This window comes from Onthophagus taurus, chromosome 2 (genome assembly GCF_036711975.1).
Source record: "Onthophagus taurus isolate NC chromosome 2, IU_Otau_3.0, whole genome shotgun sequence".
In the NCBI taxonomy this organism is placed as follows: domain Eukaryota; kingdom Metazoa; phylum Arthropoda; class Insecta; order Coleoptera; family Scarabaeidae; genus Onthophagus; species Onthophagus taurus.
The window spans coordinates 16331097-16352510 of NC_091967.1; the positions used below are offsets into that span (position 1 = coordinate 16331097).

At 33.9% G+C, this 21414-nt stretch overlaps 1 protein-coding gene across 10 annotated transcripts in view; it reads right to left on the reverse strand.

Annotated features, from left to right (window-relative positions):
• LOC111419022 (Calmodulin-binding transcription activator) overlaps positions 1-21414 on the reverse strand; it is a 211668-nt gene that overhangs the window by 99814 nt on the left and 90440 nt on the right. The window lies entirely within an intron of this gene.

Genomic DNA, 21414 nt, shown 5'->3' on the forward strand with positions numbered 1-21414 from the left:
CTACTTTATTTATTGTGCCAAATCTTTAGTTATTTATAATATCACTACAACAATTTTAACCCTACTTGTATTTTTGTTGGTACCTGATCACCAAGAGTGCAAACAATCTTTCTAAATTTTCCGGATTATACTGTAAATTTTTTTTTGATATCACACATATTAACCTTTTCTGATATCTCCATCATGTGGTTTTTAATACATGGTTGCTTATGGGATGCAATGTAAATTGAAACGATTGTATTCCATATACACCAGTTGTTTGAACAATATTTTATGATAAATCTCGATAAATTTTTCTATGACCACCAAGATAAATTAAATGATCATTGGAAACATTCAGTCACAACATCAAGACGATCATTCTATGATCTAAGCTGGAGAAACCATATGACGTCCCTTGTATATATTATTGCAGATGACTAAGGGATCCAGTGATTTTATACTCGAGAATAAACTAAAAGTCGCTTAAGGTTCTAAATTTAAACGAAAATGCAAGCACCGAGAGTAAATGTAATGTAATAATATTAGATAACAACAGTAATGCGCAACACATTTTATTAAGCTCTCGCTGCTTGCATCTTCGTTTAAGTTTAGAACCTAAAGCGACTTTTAGTTTAGTCTTGAGTATAAAATCATGGGATCCCTTAGTCATCTGTAATCGGGCATGTCATACGCAACCCTCCGAAATGATGAGACGAAACACATTTTTATTTGTGGTTAACCCAAATAATTTAGCAGAAAAAATTGTTTATCGCTTTTAGTTTTTCCGGAAAATGGGTCAACTTTGGTTTCCTTAATGGAACACACTATATATTATAACATTTTCTGACAGAGCTAAAAAATGCGAATCCAATGTCACTACCATTTCTACCACAAGTACGTATTTTCGTTTTCATGTACGGTACTACAGTGTCCTTTCTGTGGCAACACTGATTAGAAGGCAAATTGGATGAAAAATTGAGAGAATGGAATTTTAACAGCCCTTTGACAGCTATAGGTGCATCTATGCGTCCAACGATGGCTTTCAGTGTCGTGTATGAACGCATCTATGCATCCGGCAACAATTATTAGTGTAGACGATGTGGAAGCAAATGCGCGCTCGATGAAGGCTTTCATTGTTTCTATTGTGTTATGTGTTTGTTTGTCAATTGTATCTATTGTATAGGTCCTGTACTCGCAGAAACAACATTCATCATTACTTAGTAACAAACAAAAACGAGAAGACTTTCGAAACAGTTTTGATTGTCACATTAGGAAATTGTAATATTACACATGTGGTAAATGTGATTTTTATAATAGGTTAAATATGAGTAACAGTTTTTGCAAAATTTTGTTACATAGTGATTTGGATGAAAGGCTTCAACCATTAAAATTCTGGAGTGAAAAGAAATTTAACATCAGAATCCACACCTTTAGAGTTTTGTTTTCAGAAGGGTTAGTTTTCCTATATTACGAATTTTACTAAATTCTAGTAATAATAACGTAAGAAGTGATGATCCACTAATAAAAATATGAATCATAATTGATGCACTCTAGCTCACAATCATTTTACCCGTACAATAATTTGTGCATTGACAAAAGTCTTATGTTGTTCAAAGGTCGATGCTACTTGAAGCCAAAAGAAGCAGATTTAGAATTAAATCATTTATATTCTGCGACTGCACAACAAATAACGTGCAACATTTTATATAATACGTACCGAAAAAATGCAAGAATTTTGCCTATAAGAAGTGATAACTTCTTTTTCTAAGGCGCGACAGCCCGATACCGAGCATCTTCTTATACAATATTCTTATAGCCTTATATTCGTATAATAACAATGTTATCGGCCTATCCCATGATTTGTGTTGTTTTATATGTTATTGTGAATTTGGCATCTATTTCACATTGCCTTGTGACATATTCCAGGATTAGATTGAATACTAATGGTGCCAAACAGTGATCTTGCTTCGATTCCAGAATTCTTATAAAACTATCCTATTTTGTATACAATGATAACAGACAAATGCTATTAGAAATCTATATCTACCTAATTTACTACTTAAACATAAAACAAATACGTTTGGAATTGTACGAAAAAAATTGTCCCATATCGTATGAAATATGGGAAAAGAAGAATTTGTTTACCGATGTACAGATAAATTGTTGGCTTTGAGGTTAAATTGTTATCGAGCGCTCACGAATAAGAGAGATTTATATTAACGATTATAAATCTTGCGATTATGTCGTTGTCAACTGTGATTGTCACGAACAGCCGATATTATTACGATAATTTACTATAGTAGTAAAATTCGCCACCTATCGTTCTCAATCCGTGGTTAGACGTAAATGGTAGAGGTCCAGGTTTATCCCCCTGGAAAATTTATCGAATAGGTGGTACGATTTGTTAAAGGCAGAATCATGGTTAAATGTAAAGAATAATTATTCAAATAAAGAACACTATTGATCTCTCCTTCCAGAGTTCGGATTACATCACTATTATTTTATAGCATTATATATTGTTTTCATCACCTATATGTTTATATTTTGTATAACAAAACAGTCACTAAAATTCTCTGAAAATTTTGATATACCTTCACTAGCAGATATAAACACCACCAACAGTATATTTAAATCCCTGGATGCTAGCCAATTCTACCTACTGTAATTCAGAAAATATGTGTTCAAATCATCGACTAATCGTAAAAGTCGACGGTTTGATTTGTATTTAAACGAAAATATTCCATCGAACAAAACAACCCAGTTCTGTTTCTTTCTTTAATTACTTTAAACTGTTCGAAGATTTCTAGAGAAATCTTTAGTCTTGACCTGGTTTAAGCAAAAAAACAAGAGGTAACGTGAGTCACATCGTTAACCCAATTTATTTATGGAACTACTCTGTTTTGATTCTTTATAAAGAACTAAGAGGTATAAAGAAAAAATTTCATTTAGTTGGACAAATATTAATCCATAGCGGTTTTAAGAGATTTTTAATGCATGTAATCTAAAATCCAAACGCTCCTAAAAGTTTTTAAAAGCTTTCAATTTTACGTTTTAAAATAATTCCTCATGTAATATGTGAAGTATAGATTATAAAAATTATTAAAATTAATAAAAAATTGTGTTCAATTTGCCACACTTAAGCGTTACTGTACGTATAAAAATAGTTGTTCCTGAAATAACTGAAAATTAATGTTTAATTTATGCATTATAACGCCTACTTTTCTCAACTCATTATGAACAAACTACGTGTTATACACTATCGACATTGTATCAATTTGGATAACAAAGGACTATTTCATTTGCATTCTACTAGCCCAGTGTTAATCTCCGCACTTATCGTAACTATCAAAGTTGTATCTAACTCAACAAAACTGCATAATGCGACACTTTTCAATTTTAATTTGATGTTAATAGGGGAAAATTCAAGAACAATAATGATTTGTTAGTTTTATAAAAACTGGTAATTTATTATGCTTTCTATTCTACATATGGCGTTAGATAAAATGTTAATTTTAAAACTATCTTGAAGTTATGATCGAAGAAAAAATGACTTATAATACGATAAATATCGGCGGTATATTAAAAACGTATCGCCGGTAATAAATTTCTGTGTTTCTACGTCGTACCCCTTCGTACATAGAACACTTCTAGTAATCAATACATAAATAATTAATGTCCTTACAAGTAGAGAACGTGTTTCAACTGACAGGTGAATAATGCCATTACGTGTCGTCTAGCAATTTATGCAAATTTTATCAATTAAGTTATCCAGATCGGTAAAAATAAGCGTGAGTTTAAAACGAATTCCGAAGGTTACCATTTTAAATGTTTTAAAGTGGTCGTAGGCCCAAATGAGTTAAAATGTTTAATGCTTGAATATGAAAATTATCAGAACCGTTAGCTACTTCCACATGATTAACGCGGCACTCTATAAACGTTCAAACACGTTATTCGATATTGCTAATATTTGCACATTAAACGATTATGTTCATCGATTGTGCCAGGAGATAAAGTATAATTTAAACGCAAATGGCGCGCTGGCCGATTATTATAAAATTATTTTACGGCCACGCGGCCGATTGCTACGAGCCTGCTGTCCACCCTGCCCGCAGGCCACCAATAGTTAAATATGTTATAGTTTTTGCGTAAATAATAAATTCAGAGCTTCCCGAGACCGCAGCAAACGTGCACGAACCTGTACCTGCGGTGAGAAAAACGCATAAATAAACGCGGATATTCGAACACCATGTGTACAACTCATCAAACCGCTGATTTATGATAATTTGATGCTTTATTTGATATTTTACATGATATTATTTCACAAAATTTATTAATCAACGTAAAATATAAATAATTGATGAAAAATAAAACACATTATTTTTGGAAATACACAATACATGTATTATAAAATAAATATACTTGCAAAATTATTCGTTATTTATTTATGTGAGAAAAAAATTATAAGTGGATATGTAAGCTGGATGTAATTGAAAACACAATTCTATGTATATAAGTGTATGATTAGTAACAACTCGATATTTGAGTAAATGTAAATGCTGTATGCTAATAAATACCCATATATTACAGTTTCAATTAGATTAAAAGGAAAGACGTTTTAAATGTTTTAGTAGGTCTATTGATTTTTTATATGGTTTATTGTAATGGAGAATATTGATAAAATGTTACAAATTTAACTAATACATTATATTAATGTAGTAATAGACATGAATGGCCATAATTAAAAAGTACTTAATTATGTAATTGTTAATATAGACATTTTAATATCTCAATAAAATTTCTAAACGTGATTCGATGAAAGTATCGAAATATCCAAGAACTTTTTTTCCGACCACAATTAGAGAACGATTGCAAAGAAGCAACACAAATTGTATGAATGCATAATGTAGTAAGCTCAGTAAAACTTGAAAAATTAGGAATTCACACAAACACTTCTCTTTGACACCATATACGAATTGGGGGAACGCACCATACAGAGGGTGACGTAATTAACGCAATTACTGACCCCAATGGTATTTTAATACAGAAAAAATGAAAGTTACGCTTGAGGTCCAGTTACCCTTTGGTATTTCAAGGTTAAAGATTTAGAATACTGTATTAATTGATCTGTCGCATGCCAATTAAACAATCCAAGGATAATAAATTTTACAGTTTTTTCTAATATTCACTTAATAAAGACTGATAATATGGTTATAATTTTATACACCCATTAATAATATCTTCCACCAGTATAAGGTAACAGTAACAAATAGCTTAAGTAAGCCGGAACTAATACTCTTTTCTGATCATCGGTAAAATTTGCTAAAAATAGTTCCTTATTAACTGTTAAATCCTACAAGAAATCCTGTTATTCTAAATCAGCGAATCCCAACCTGTGGTACATGTGTTAGTATTGATATATGCATTTATTTTTGATAGTAACATAAAATAATTAGCATTTGCTGAGAAACAATTTATTTAATATCAATACTATGCATATGAGCCCGATTTTCCTGTACCAACACCACCAACAGAGTACTTTGGTAGACCGCTTCGCTCCTCCGGTGAAATTAACTTCGACCCGTTGTAGTCAAACCCAGCGATTTACCAACCACGTCCGGAGGCGCCTCTCAAATTCCAACCATATTCGATGACTATCGATCTCATTCCCAATAATCGTCATCTAAACTTCGGTGAATGTAATAAATTTATGCATTCCCAAATTAATCTTTCACATTCATCATAACATGGTTTTGATCCACCACACCTTGATTTCCTTTTAGTATATTTGCTAGTTAGTTTTTTATAACATAACTTGTTTTTTTTTTAAGACAACTCGGAAACTTTTAAGATTTTCAAGATTTTTTAAAGAAATGCATTGTTTATGAGTATCTGTCAAATTTTACTATCGTTAGAGTATTTCTTAGTTGTCATCAACTTTCATAATAATATCATATGAAAATTATGAAAAATGGGACATGATACTTTGTTTTATACAATCCGGGGAGAATGCAGAGGCTGCAGGAAATTTAGATCGTGAACGATATTCAGAGAGGCGACAACCTTTTAATGATATTTTTAGAAGATTGCGATATAATCTACAAACTAGCGGCCAATTCGAAAGAAAAGATCAAAAACTTATATGCCGAATGAAGGCGGGGAATTAGAAGTAATTTTAGGGGCAATGGAAAATAATCCACAGATATCAACGCGGCAATAGAGTGTAACCACGGGAATTCCAAGAACCAAAGCTAGGCGGATTTTGAAAAAATTCAGATTTAAGCCATACAGAACTAGCAAAGTCCATTACCTCAGACCAGGAGATTTTGAACGGCGCAGAAATTTTTGCCAATGGCTCTTGGGAAAATGTGACGAAGCACGCAATTTTTCTTTAAATTGTATTTGGACAGATGAAGCGTATGTGAGTAGTGCTGGTATTTTCAACCGCTATAAATTCGTATACATGGGCACAGCACAACCCCCATTTAATTATGGAGCGGAAGAATCAAGGCAGGTTTGGTTTTAGCGTATGGGCAGGGATTTTTAGAGGTCCAATTATTGGTCCATTTATTTATGATGGTTCCCTCACCTCTGAAAAATATTTGGACATATTAAAGCAACAAATCGAACCTGTTGTTGACGATTTACCTCTAGCACACCTGACAAATGTATTTTTTCAACATGATGGTGCGCCGCATCACAATGCCGCCAATTTTTTAACCGAAGCTTTTGGTTATTGTTGGTTAGGTGATTAAGGTCCTATTCGTTGGCGGCTCGGTCACCGGATCTAACACATATGGATTTTTTCCTTTGGGGAATATTGAGGGATATTATCTGTTATAAACAGCCAATAAATTCCCGACAGCAATTAGAAGCAGCAGTTGTGAACGCTTTTGCAACACTTAGGCCCATTGAGCTTATTAACTCGGCAAAAAGTGTTAAAAAAATGTCGACTGTGTATAACACAAACCGGGGGACATTTTGAACAATTTTTATGGAAAAGGGGTTTACTTTTCTTGTTTATTATTATTTTTTGTTGTTATTTGTTGCAATATATTTATTGTTGTTTTATAATAAGTTTTATTAATTTCAACTATTTTGATACTAGTTATAAATATAATTTCGTTTTTGTTTTATTTCCAAATCCGACTTTTTCTAAATCTGCACATGTAAGTTTTAAAGTTGTATATTTTAAAGAAGACTTGAACGAACTATCAACTGTGTTATATTTTTGGAAAGGAAATTTTATGCTCTCGTAGAATAGCACAAATATACAGGATTTAAAAAAATCATTTTTATGTCAATAACTACTAAAATATTGCTTTGAGGGGAAGCTAACTTATTTCATCGAATTCTACATAAAAAGTTGCTTTGGAAATGTTTTCACAGAAAGAAAGATTTTTCAATAAGAAAAAAGTTATGACGACTTTTCGAAAATGCACAAAAGAGGAGTTTCCCTTTAAAAGTGTCTAATTTGGCCCACCTGTACGATATGGTATTCAATACAACAGAATTCAATATAAATTAGAAATACAGAAACTATTATCAATTTATCCCTAATTTGTGAATTGTAACGATCCTTTTTATGGCAAACATTTAACTTTATCGTTTCACTGTGAAGGTATTGGATATCGAGGGTCGAAATCTCGTTGACAGTAATGAAATACGGCACCTCGCTAAACCAAAATCCGAGGTAAAGGTTTGGATACGAACGCCCACTTCCCCGGAATTCGGTCAACAATTACGGTTAATAGAGTCCCCGGCAAATTAATCTGGACCGGGGCGACTTTCGAAGTCATAATATTAATCGACTCATTAACCCACGGAGATTTCATTATCGCGACTATTTATTGGGGCGGTCAATTTCCGCTTTCCCCCTCCCGTTACGTCGGCCTCCACGCCTACCACCACGTTGCCCCTCTAACCGCTATTTGCAAACACCGGGCCCGTGCACTTTCGGGATTAGCCTAGGGCTGCTTCGACGAGGGGGGCGAACGTTTTAGGGGTTGCCGCGCGTAGCTAATCGATATCAACGGGAGACCCTTTAGATTACGGTGTGGTAGGGCATGCCGCTGCCGCGCCGTCGGAACTATGAACGGAAACGCGCCGATTCTAGCCGGTACAATTAGCAATTACGGCCCGTCGTACAACAACCATTTCTATATACGTATACATAACGATAATGGTTACTGTGAGCACAACGTAAATTTGGTTAGAGGTGGAACGGATACTGCTTGGGATAAGTATCTTCCGGTTGTAGTTGGACTACTCCTCTAATAGGCATTTAAACCATACGGTCAGTTATAATAAACAACATATAATTTGAATTTTTATAGCAGTTGCTACAATTAATGTTTGAGTTTAATTGCAGCACAAATTAAGATTATAGGATTTTTTTGCTTTGTATTGGATCTTGGAGATTTGATCAAAAACAGTTTTATATAGTTTAGTGTTAACTAAACCTCGTTGTTCTCTAGTTAACTTTATTACAAAAGTTCCAAAACAACCAGTTAAAATGTAAACGTTATTTCATAAAAAATTTCTATTATATTTAATTTTGTTTAAACATGTTATACACAACCAAAACTATAAAAGTTTTAAAACAACTTTGCAAAAGTTAAGCTCATTTAATAAAAAATTAAATTAAACGTTTAGAACTTTTTTAAACCATGTAGTTATACATAATCTAGATCACTACGAACGTTTTAAAACAACCATTTAATATTTAACATTGGATATGTTAACGCGAACTTTACGAACATCTGTTTAAATCGCAACCGAGAACTACTTAACATGAAAATCTCAAAATAACCATTCAAATTTAGAACCCGGATTCCTCCATAACGCGAGGTTTATGATCATTCAATTTCCGTTCGTCACACGACAAAAGAGAAGAAAAATGATGGAAAAGAAATGGGAAAAAGAGCACCACACCTACAACAGTGCACGTGCCGCCCACTCACCGCATTTATCATTCAAAGTGTTCTATTAAATCGTGCCTCTCCTCCGTCTCGCGTCCTTTCGCAGTGATTGATGTACGGCTTTATTTGTTTTTCATCGATGAGGGGGAAGGGTATTTGTGCATGCATGATGCCCAGCAGGGAGGCATTGTCGAAATTTTGAAACGTATCGCCGTATAAGTGGCGGCACAGTTACGTGCACAGAACGCAATCAGTTCCAACTGGACGCGTAAAAGTGTTGAGGACGGGACGAAAGGCAAAATGCGCAGCAAAAAACTCAACGTCAAACAGGACCAAATAAGCGGCACACCATGCGAATAACATGCAACGTGCATTTTTCAAACGATCATCAGATCGCCATGTAACGTTGAGGATTTAATTTCGAATTTGTTCACCATGTTATGTCTCGTCTTTGTTTTAGGTCATTGCAAATTTTCATTTTACAAAAATCACGATCATATTGAACATATTAAGCTGCTAAAACAAATCTGATGTAATAATTTATATCATTCATATCCATTCTACCTTCTCTTCAATACATACATAATCTAAGGGTGAATTCTGCTAAGAGGTTACAGTTATTTTATTCAAAATGTGTTAAAGTTTGCGATTTTGAGATTCAACACCAATAATAATGATGTATATAGATCTGCGTTAATTATTAAAATAATTTTTCAATAAAACAATTCTCTATATTATGAGACGCTACCATTTAATTTAAAAAATTTATCTGGATAAATACTGATTATACCATCACCGTTATCAAAATTTATGGCTATCTTTATGGGTGGGTTATATTTGTGGTAATAAAAACCGGTGATTTAAAAAGTTCATATCAATAAAATTCAAAATATCCGCCGGATTTATATTAAAATCGTAAAAATCCAACAATGTTTTAAAGAAATCAAGATTTAGATTACTTACGAATATTCTTTTTCTTAAGGAATTACGTTGGGTTGTTTGAAGTTGGGAATTAAATTAAATTTTGTTTGACTTTTATAATTTAACTAAAAACTTACAATTAGTGAACTTTGAGCGCTAATTTTAATATTTCAAAAGATAAGCTTTATTTTTCTAAAATATGTTGAGAGCTAAGGTAGAAAATATGCATAGCAACCTGAAAAAGGGAAAATAATCTACAACTATTTTCTGATTTTCGATATTAGATCTGATATTGGTTAGTTAACATCATTAATGAATTATTCATTTTCTGATACCAAATATCAGTTACAACCCTTTGACAGATTTTAATTATTTATATCTCAATTGGTAGTTTGCATCATGCTAAATAGCAAAGGTGAATTACACGATGGAACATTTCCCAAACCTTTGTGTCAACCCAATTAGCGACAATCCCATCAAATCCAATTACCTTTCCTCGTTAAAGAGTATTTTACCACACGTATAGAACAATACGTTAAACTTATTTTGGTCCATTCTACTGCAGTATTGTGATACGTATTGAGGTCTGATATTTAAAGATAATGAAAGGGACTCTTAAAAAATCAGTTTTCTTGAACCGTTACCGGTTGAATAGTTGGTGAACGGTTTCAAATGGATATAAAACTGAAATAACTCTAACATTCCAATTCCTGAATGGATTAAGACGGATCAACAGAAAAATACTGTTATAAAATGCACTATTATACAACTTTTTCGAATCAATACTATAAAGATTCAGACCTGACCTGGTTTTTTATCTGAAACTATTTTAAAAGAAATGATCTTTCATTACAAAGCTGTGCATTTACTTCATATTTTGTGATTGCATGATTTAGAGTAACTACATTATTACTACAACGATATAAAAATGATCTGGTTCTATATCTCTTAGCATTTCAATAGAAATGGTCCTTCTATATTATTGCTATAATGATACAAAGTTAGTTTGGCTCTTTATCTTACAGAATTCTAGTGGACATAATTTTTTATAAATGTATCATATATTTGCCTAAATCTAAATTACCTTTATTTTTCTTCTTATCACACAAACAGGAATATTTTTATAAACATGCGCGCCTTAGATAATCCTTGTTTAAGATGACGAAATTAAATGAAGATCAAAAAATGTTGATGAGCGATAACTCACTTGGATTACCTGATGTGTGATAGAAAATAAGACTGATGTTTATGAACCATTGAGCTGAAGAGTAAAAAATTGTTATCAATCAGGTAGTTAATATATAATTCAAGATCAATGAGTGCAAGAGCAGAAAAGGTAAAAGTGATATTCCAATTAAACACAACAAAATTGCGAATTATAAAAATCTATCAAACATCCTTCGCGCAAAAGAATTAGTTTCAATGCACGAGCCGAGCCTCGCAGAACTGGTAATAGAATTCCAAAAACGAATAGCCTGACATAAAAATGAACATTGAAATATTGAGGACCTATGAAAAGGAATACTTACAGAAAATCCGCGCGGATGATTCAAGTTATGAACAGCCGTTCTGAATGTAATTGAAGTAGAGGTTTCTTAGGGAGCTCTAATAAATTAATATGTTCACAGTTCTTAACCGAATTCGTTAGTTTTAATTCTACTCCAAGCATCTTAATACTAAACTATCTTTATTAACAAATATACTACCATTTTTAGTAAATAAAATACATTGAGTCTTGTCAGGGTGGACCAAACGAGCATATCTTAAACAAGTTTCCAATCGCTCACTAGACAGGAAAACGAGATAAAGTTGAGAATAACTTTGCGAATAAAGTGCTGGTATAGATTGTAAATAAGATAGGACCAACGATAGATCGCTACGACACCAGCAAACAATTTAACAGAATCAGAATACAATGACTTCACTTTAACCACATGCGTTCAATCAGGCAGATAACACTTTATCAAAGAAACAGCACAATCAGATACATCAACAAATTTAAGCATAGCCAATAGGAGGTCGTGATTCAAGCAACACAAGCATAGTAAATCCATCAGCATCAAGAGCTCTATATATATCATCAGTTAAGTCAAGACTTTTGAAACCAAGGTTCCTAATTGCTCGATAGAACATTTCCCAAACGTTTGTGTCAACCCAAACCGCGACAATCCCATCAAACCGACGTTTAGTAAACATTGTTCTTTCGCTTTCGAGCTTTTCAAAAAAGTCTATCTGTGAAATTAATTCACATTGCAACAAAATCCTAACACTATGAGATTATCAGCAACACATTTTCCATCATATGTGTCACCAATAGCAAAGAAAGAAAATCTAACTCGACAGTATTTTCTCTGCTTCAGAAAGGAAAATGAAAACAATAAAAGGATTTGCAAAGAAACAAGATATATGTTTTCTGAATGCGATATTCCTCTTTGTGTCATTCCAAATTTGCCATACACAATATTTTTTGGTTGCATACTCGGTTATATTTGTTGGTCTTTGGATTTAAAAAAAAATATAAAATAAAAAAGAACACGAACAAAAATTTTAAGAGATTGCTGCAATGTAACCAGAAATATTGAATAACGTTGTGTATAATTTGGAATAACGGTTGGCCACTTTACATCAACAAGATATTAATAGTACTCTATTCTTAGTAATCCATTATTTAAATTACACTTTTTACTTTTTATCATTAGCTATGTATAACTTTAATAATTTCTTACATCCCTTTTAATATCTATATTACAGTAAAAATTCTTCGGTCTTTTTCAATACGTATCCGCTAACAAAGTTGATATGATCATTAAGCCAGACGAGACATGTAGTATTAACCTACACCATGACTTCAAACACGTGTTCCCTCAAAGCTGCCGCCTATCAATTTCCGTGTATGCGCTCATTTCAAACATAGGTAGTCCTCGCTAAACAAAATGCCAGCACATATACAATGTGATGGTTTTGACGTTGTTCTTCAACGTTATGCGAGTTTTCATCTAAAGCGAAACGTAAAACACAAAAGCTCTCGCGTCGCGTTTCCCGTACCGAAGTTTAACGAATATTTCGACGAACGTAGTGTTAGCAGCACGTGGACATTAAATGTTTATACCCTTGTTGCGGTAATAACGTTAAGCCGGTACTGCTATATTTAACGTGGTTTTCAACAGTAGTAATCTACTTATGGTTTAGATATTGTACATTTCGAATAGTTTTAACAACTTCAAGCGTTCTATGGAAACTATTGATTTAAGAATTTCGTACCAACTTTAATTAATTTTCTTTTAGATTTCATTTTAATGTTTTAAATAGATGAGAACTAAAATATGTTATTTCAACATAAACATTATGAAATAGTTTAATGCTAGCCCATCGTCATTAAATGTTTATAATCTGGGTAGTTACAGTAAATGACGTTAAACCGCTATGGATATATTCAAAGCGATTTTCGAGCTAAATGACTTGTGCTTTGGGAATGAAGTAGTAGTAATAAAGGGGAGAACGGTGTGAAACTACACCCTATTACCTGTGAGTAACTCTATATATTATTAAACGACCGTACGGTGACCCATATTTTATGGGTATGAGAGCGCGGCCGAATTCGCTATAATTTATCCATTGGCACCTCTCCACGATCTAGCGGTAAAATTAGCCATTGTGCGGTATGAAAAAGTCGCGAATGTGACCTCTGCGTCACCATAAACTGCCGCCGCACTAATATCCCAGCCTGCGGCGACGTGCTACTACTACTGCTGCTATTATTTATAGAAAACAAACCAATTGTACGGAAATGGGTGGTTAAAAGGTACTTTAATATTCCCAAATGGATTCATGTTTATTCATGGACAAATGTTTAGTATTCAGTAGGATTACTACACATACCATCATGAAACTGCATTTCATAAATTAATGTTAAATTTAATAATCAAAAAAATTAAACATTTTTAGTGTAACAGTTATTAACTAACACAGTAAAACCTCGATCGGCTAAACCCGAATGTTCTGGGTCTAGTGTTAGTTCTAGTTTTAGTCTAATGAAAAATATACAACAATCAAATGCTGAATAACAACTAATACTAGAACTAACACTATCATTAGAACTAACTTAAGAAACGTTCTGGTTTAGCCATACGTCTCTTAAGACGGCTAAACCCGAATGTTTCTAGTTCTAGGTCTAGTGTTAGTTCTAGTTTTAGTTCAATAAAAATATACAACAAATAACGCTGAATAACAATTAAAACTGTAATTACCGTCCTTGAATTATACATCGCATAGACAACTATAAGCGTTATTTAAAAATATTTTGTCGGTTATATCTGAAGTCCGTTCTAACTCATTTTTCATAAAATTTCTTAATTTTATTGAATTTCGAGACAATTATTGTTTATAACACGTCAACATGAATAATAAAATGTTTAATATCTCAAAACAAAAGCTACACACACAATAACACAATGTAGGTACTTACATTTGCATGATTTCTCACTTTACCATTTAGGTTTAGTGGCATTTTAATGACGTTCTTTATGTTCCAATACATTTGCAAATGTATAACGGGTTAGAGGTACTCTTTTGTTCTATTTATGACTAAAAAAAAACAATAACTCGTTCATTACTGAATGGGCTCTGTTTGAAAGTTCCAAACAAGGCGAAACATAAAAAATTAAAATGTGAAATGAAAAGAAAATAATAATCGCGAATTTATTTTTATTTTTGCGTGCTATTGTTTTTATTATTTGATATTGAAAAAAAAAGGAGAATGATTTTTAAGTGTTAATAAAGTACGAAGAATATGAAAGAATTTACGCTGTAATAACTATCTTTATGATATCATTATTTGTAACATCAAATTTTATTATAAAACTCAAAACGAAGTACTTTTAACGTTTCTCATAAAACTAAATGATGATCCATTTATTTAAACCATAAAAAAGTACATATCTGATTTCCTGTTTTACTTAAAAACTTAGATTGTTCATTTCTTGAACGCTGAGCGTTTCCCAACTTTTATTTCATAAAATATTTTCCTTGCAAGTTCCGTTATATAGAAGAGCGCATTCTTAGTTACGATGAGAACCGCTTGTGTAAGGCCCGTATAAATTAAATTATTATAATTGCTCTGTCGGCAAACTTTCCTAGAGGCACAACTACGGCCCAGACGGGCCGCTAAAAACAGAAAGAAGCGAAAAAGAAAATGCGAAGGAAGACTTCGGGGAATATATGTCGCTTTATAACTTCGTAATTAGGAAACCTTCTTCGCATAAGCAGCAGAAAGTCGAAGGAATCTCTTCCCTTCTCTCAGTAGTTGCTTAGTGCCATCGGGCAATAAGTTTTGCCGTGAAAATCTTTCGAGTGCATCCCAGAATAACATCTTTTCACTAATGAGTAAGCTTAAAATGCAAACAAAGGATTTGCAGAACATAAAAAATCATTAAACAGGAATAATAAAGAAAGATATATAGATTACAAAAAAATGTTGCCATAAACAGATTTATTTGTGGAAAATAAACCCCACAATGAAAATATCTAAACTAAATCGCTAAAAGCTGCCAATCGTGCCACTTCCAAATACCCATGAGCACATTCTGTTCGGATTTTTTGTATACGTCGCCCTGGGATTTTATTTCAGCGCAATTTTTTTTTCTCTATAGCGCGTTCAACTTGATTCGGACGCACGTAACGGCCGTAATTAAATTTTTGCTCGCAACAAATTTCACGTATCAATTAAGCGGCCAGTTGTTGTTATCGTGGAGCGCAGTTTAATAAACGAAACGAACGAATAATAATTTCGTTTTCGAGGGCTCAGCCGATCCCACAACCATCCAGAAACGGAATTAAATCGGCTCCATCCTGGAAACGCCAACGAAACTACCACCACCGCCAACGTTCGCAGCTGTGTAATTAAATTTTTCAAATTAATACCGTTTATTTTAAATAGCATTTCTAGTTTGGTCACCAACCAGTAACTACGTCATTCCAATTTACGATCTGCTAAACATCGTTTGAGTGAAATCCAATTTAAATAAGTAAATCATTCGATTTAATGTAAAAAATGTGTTAAAACATAAATATGATCGGATTAACAGAAGAGATTGTCTCCGAGGTGTTGCTAAAACCTTTCAATCCCAAAATCTCTTCGGATACCTTCTCTTTAAATTATCGATCGAATTTTATGATATTTAAGCACTTCCCGGCTCGGTATTTTTAGCTCGACGATGTAGACATCGTTCGCCGGCGGTTTTATGCGGCCTATAATTTACTGTAAATTGCTGTAAATGTCAGACCAGTGGACCATTTCTCCCCGCGAGTCGACGGCGGTGGCCTGATCTCACGTCGCTTCTAAGCACCGTGGTCCTAATGACGACGAAACAGAAATCTGAACTGTGGATTATTTGAATAATTTATTGCCTTTGTTCTAAACAGATGCGCTTTTACGAAGGTCGACATTTACGTATAAATCCAAATCGCAATCGATACAAGAATTACAAAATAGAGCTTGCTTACTAAGCTGTTTCGCTCCACATCTTTTGCAATCATTAAGATTTATTAATTGACTAACCCCAAAAAATTATTATGTGGTATTCAAAAAAAAAAACATTTAAAATCGCCCGAAGAGAGCCAATTGGATCTCGTTTCCGAAAAAGCAAAGTAAAGATTCAAGATAGACCCGAAAACCAAGTCTAGCAACAGTTCCAAATTAGCAAGACCCATAAATTAGCCGCGTGGCCCTTCAACAATTTATTAATGTCGAAATACATTTCACTTTGTAACAGATCAGAACTAACGAGCATCTGCAGAAAAATTCCTAAGGCGTTAAAAGTCGCATTGTCAGGGATGATGGTATCAGTCAATATGTCAATCAGGCAATAAGATATTTCGACCATTGGCTGTAGCCATCATCCCCGATGATGCACCCCCTGTGACGTGACCAATGATATATCTACATATGATTTTAGGGTTGTACAAATAGGTATCACCAGACTTTAAGACTGGAATGAAGAAATTCCTTACGTGTATGTATAGAGGATATTAGAACAGATCACATTAATGAGTACTGCCCTCGACTGAGTCAGTTTCCTTTAAAGAGTATACAGAGACTAGCGATTTTATTTGAGAATAACGGATTGTATTGGTAACACGCATGATTTGTGTAAAAGAAACGCCCAAACACCTTTTCGATATCCCTTCGTGAATGCTCAAACAACTGTATTAGTGCGGATTTCTGTATGTTACAGTACGCGCGACGGAATGTTGACGCCCATAAATGTCATGCAATGTATACGCAGCAAATAACGTTGTCGTTATGACGTGTGGTTGCCTTTATTCTCAATTTTGGTCTCAGTCGAGATTACACATGACGTTTCGTTGTGGCTGATGTTTCCAAACCCATAATAGGTATCGATTTCCTGGATTAGACTTTGCTGAACGAACTATTTATGCATATTTATTGTTGTAGGCAAATCTGAAATCAAAACTGTAAATCCACAAAACTGAGTTGGATCTCTAGATAGTCCATAACTTCAAAGAAGGTATGGTTGAAGCCACTCTGTGACATATAAAGAACCTGCTGTGTTGCAACTTAATATGAGTAGGATTTTGCAATCGGTGCAGTCTTAGAAGAACAAATTGACCGTTTATATTCTTATCTAAAAAGCTGAGTATTGCTAAAAAGCAATAGGGAGTCTAAATATACGCATCACGTAGCATGAAAACATTTCGCTTTGGTGGACGTCGTGGATTGAAGAACTGTCTCCAGCAATAGTGTTCGAGGCATTACGATCTCAATGAGAAAATGACAAGTTATAACAAGATACTGTACTCAACTTTGAGATAGTTGCATCTTCATGGCCTAAAAAGCAAGTAATTTCAATCATAACTTTTGATAGAACTCAACTATATGCTGGGAATAAAATTCCTAGATAATTGCTTACCATCTAGCAGCCAACGGTCTTATTGACTATTAGACAACCAATTAGATGTCAGGTCAAAAAAGTAGGTTAAAATTGTAATATCACAATAAGATTAAGGGCAGCATGGTGCCATGACTTCTCCGCAACAACAAACAAACTCAAATTAGGCTAATCCATGAAACTCCTTGATGAGTTCCAACGACACGAGAAATATTCAGAAACGAGAACTCGACAGACTGCACCCAGAGAAGAGCTCAGAGGATACTTTCAACAAATACAACCAATTTGAGAGGGCACGAAACTAAAAAACAAAATACCACGTCGTTGTATGAATAGAGGCGAAAAGGTGGACGTTTACGTATGACTCGCCTACATACTTACCAACGAACAATCCCTAGACGGCTAGAAAACCCAGATCCATTCAGACAGATTATAACACAATAAATACGCGCATAAATTTCTCAAATCGTTTCCAAGCTGAATCTGATTTCGTGTTTTTACCGCAATCTAGCCGTAATTATCTGTTGCGTACATCTGGTTCTATAGCTCATATCTGGAGCAATAAATCAGATAGGGTTCGGGATAATACAGCGCTGTAACTCATCCGAAGAAACCTCCCGGAGAAAGTCGCCATAAGGCGAAAACGCTGAATTGCTCGGATGGATGAATGATCGAATGGACACGTACTTAATTTTAGAACAATAAATATTGAACTAGTACGTCAAAATTGTTTTCTTTAATTGATAACTAGTAGTGATGGAACGGATAGTGATTTTGCGAAAAGCCAGATACCGGATATTCGGCATCTCCATCGGCCGGATATTCGGTTACCTGGCATATTTATCCGGCCATTATGGTTATAATTTCTGGTGCATTTCTGAAGTGATACCCTACATTGCCACATTATTGCGATATTTGAATAAGATATGTCAACTTATTTGGAACCAAGATACAAAATGAACTTTTTGGATGCTGATTTAACTAACGAAGCAACCCTAAAAAGAGGATACTTTAATTAGTAATTGGCGATATTTCCACAAGGATCCTTCAAAAAATTTTATATTCAAGGAATTTTATAATGAATTTTACAAGTTATCGATTGCAACCTCGAAAATTTTATCAAAACTTCAAATATTGTTTTCTCAAAAACTAAAAGTTATTTTTCAAAACGGGTTGGTTCATTGGAAAGAGGACACTTTTATTAACATATTGGGAAATTTTCATACTCATATTCCAAGAAATCGATTTTATACGAATTATTATAATTTAATCGGCGAAAATTGCAAAATTCGAAAAAATTGTCGATTATTTCAAAAATTTATATCTCAAGAATTAAAAGTGATATTTCAAAATGGCTTTTTACATTAAAAAGAGGATACTTTTATTAATAATTGGTGATATTTCCACAACGATTCTTCAAGAAATTAATTTTATAGCGAATTTTGCAAGTTATCGATGAAAATTGCAACCTCGAAAATTTTATCAAAACTTCAAATATTGTTGTCTCAAAAATTAAAAGTTATTTTACAAGACGGGGTGGTTCATTGGAAAGAGAACACTTTTTTTAACATTTTGGGAAATTTGCATATTCATATTCCAAGAAATGGATTTTATACGAATTTTTAAAACTTAATCGGCGAAAATTACAAAATTCGACTAAATTGTCGATCATTTCAAAAATTTATTTCTCAAGAACTAAAAGTGATTGTAGAAAACGGCTTTTTGCATTAAAAATATGATACTTTTATTAATAATCGAAAGTGATAACAGCGACAGTTCTGTTAGTAATGAATGTTATGATGAATAACAAGCGAAGAGAAGAAAACTAGACGAAACTGCAACAAGAGATTTTATATATCGTATTCGGATTGTTACAATGAGGTTACTAATAACAAAACTGATATAAATAAACTTGAAGTTGATTATTATCTGCAGTGTGCAACACCTAAAATATTCCACCACTAATAACTAGTACGAATCAAATGAATCAAAAACTACTTACACTACTAATTTCACATTTGGTTCAACAGCTACTCACCAATTGCGATATTTGTAGCTGACTTATAATAGTTTTGACTGATTTTAATTACTGAATACTTTTACACTAAAGTGAATTTATCTTCGCCAAAATTTTTATTTTAATTTTTTTATCAAAACACAAAATCTTAGTTTTTCTATACAAAAAGTGTCAAGGTGTTAAGGTGTCAAAAGACACCGAATGAATATCGCGTACGAATATTTACAACCAGGATGAGATGGAGAAAATGATACCGCTGAATAAGTTATAATAGTAAGAGGTTTAGTAGGATTGTAGAAGCAAACAGTGTGTTAGCATTTTTCTTTACATCTCTCTCACACATCTTCCTTGACAGTTATTTTAATAAAAGTGTATAAAATCTCTATAATGAAAACGAATTTATGTCAGGGGCTGTAAAATAAGCAACTTAAAAATTGAAATGTTTGAAAAATAGTCAACGTAATAAAATAATAACAAATTATCTTCTATTTCCCACTAATAGCACAAAAACAAAACGTTTACGATAATATTATGGGGAATTAATTGGGTAGGATTGAATTTCGACTGTTATTACAGACAATAACAACCGCCGGATAATTTAAGCGTAAAATCTGGACGTTAATCACGTAGGAGAGTGTAGTGTTTAATGCGAAACATTGGGTGTAGCATCGAAAACGAGCACCAGTATCCCAGTTTTAGCCGAATTCAGCGCGAGGCGTAAATCAAAAACGGAGTGCAATTACCGCGAAAGACGTAACTACTGTAGGTAATTCTCGGTTGCCCGTTACGTATTAACCGTTATCGATGGCGTTCCACGCGGCTCGGACGGAGATTTCAATTTCGCAATTTGCAGTTTACGCCGTCAGATGGTGTTGGCAAAAATAAAAGCTCGGCCGTCCGCCAACACGCCAGCAGCCGGGACGGTCAGGCGATCCATTATCATTATCTGGCCGCCGAGCTGCCGCCCCCGCGATGCCCCATCGACTCATTCCCGAAATAATAATGATGAATAACTCGCTGTCCACCGCGTTCGGTCCATCGATTATCGAAAATCGAACCAGTAATCAAAAGCGAACCGAGGTTGCAAGGTACTAACGCCACAACCACCGGTCGAGACCAGTTTGAGCTGTCGTGTGCCGAAATCCTTATTTATTGGTGGGCCCGAGGAAACCCCCCTCAGCTTCGGAAGTTGAAACGATGGGACTAGTTGCAGTAATAAAACCCGATAAAACGATTAGAAGAGAACAACGCCGCGTAGAATCGGACAACTTTTTGCCAACCCTCTGTCACCAGGGATTAGTTACTCTCGAAAAGGGTGACCATCCAATTACACCAACAGTTTGTGTGTGATTTTAGTATTGATTATCCCTGGGATTCTTCTATTAATTTTTATCTCCTACTATTATTTATTTATTTATTAAAACCATTCAAAACCGTAATGAGTGCAACTGGCAAATTGGTCCATTCAAATCAGGACAGCTCCGTGATAGCGACAAAGAACAACAAAGAAAGTCAACGAGTCATCATAAAACACGGAGACTTTCTGTTTAGCCTTTTTAATGTGCGTCTTCGCCCATAAAATTTTAGTACGGATGTACAAACAGGTCGTTAGGCGAGCGAAAGAAACGTTAAATATAACATCTAATTAAAAGACGCCGTCTACGACAAA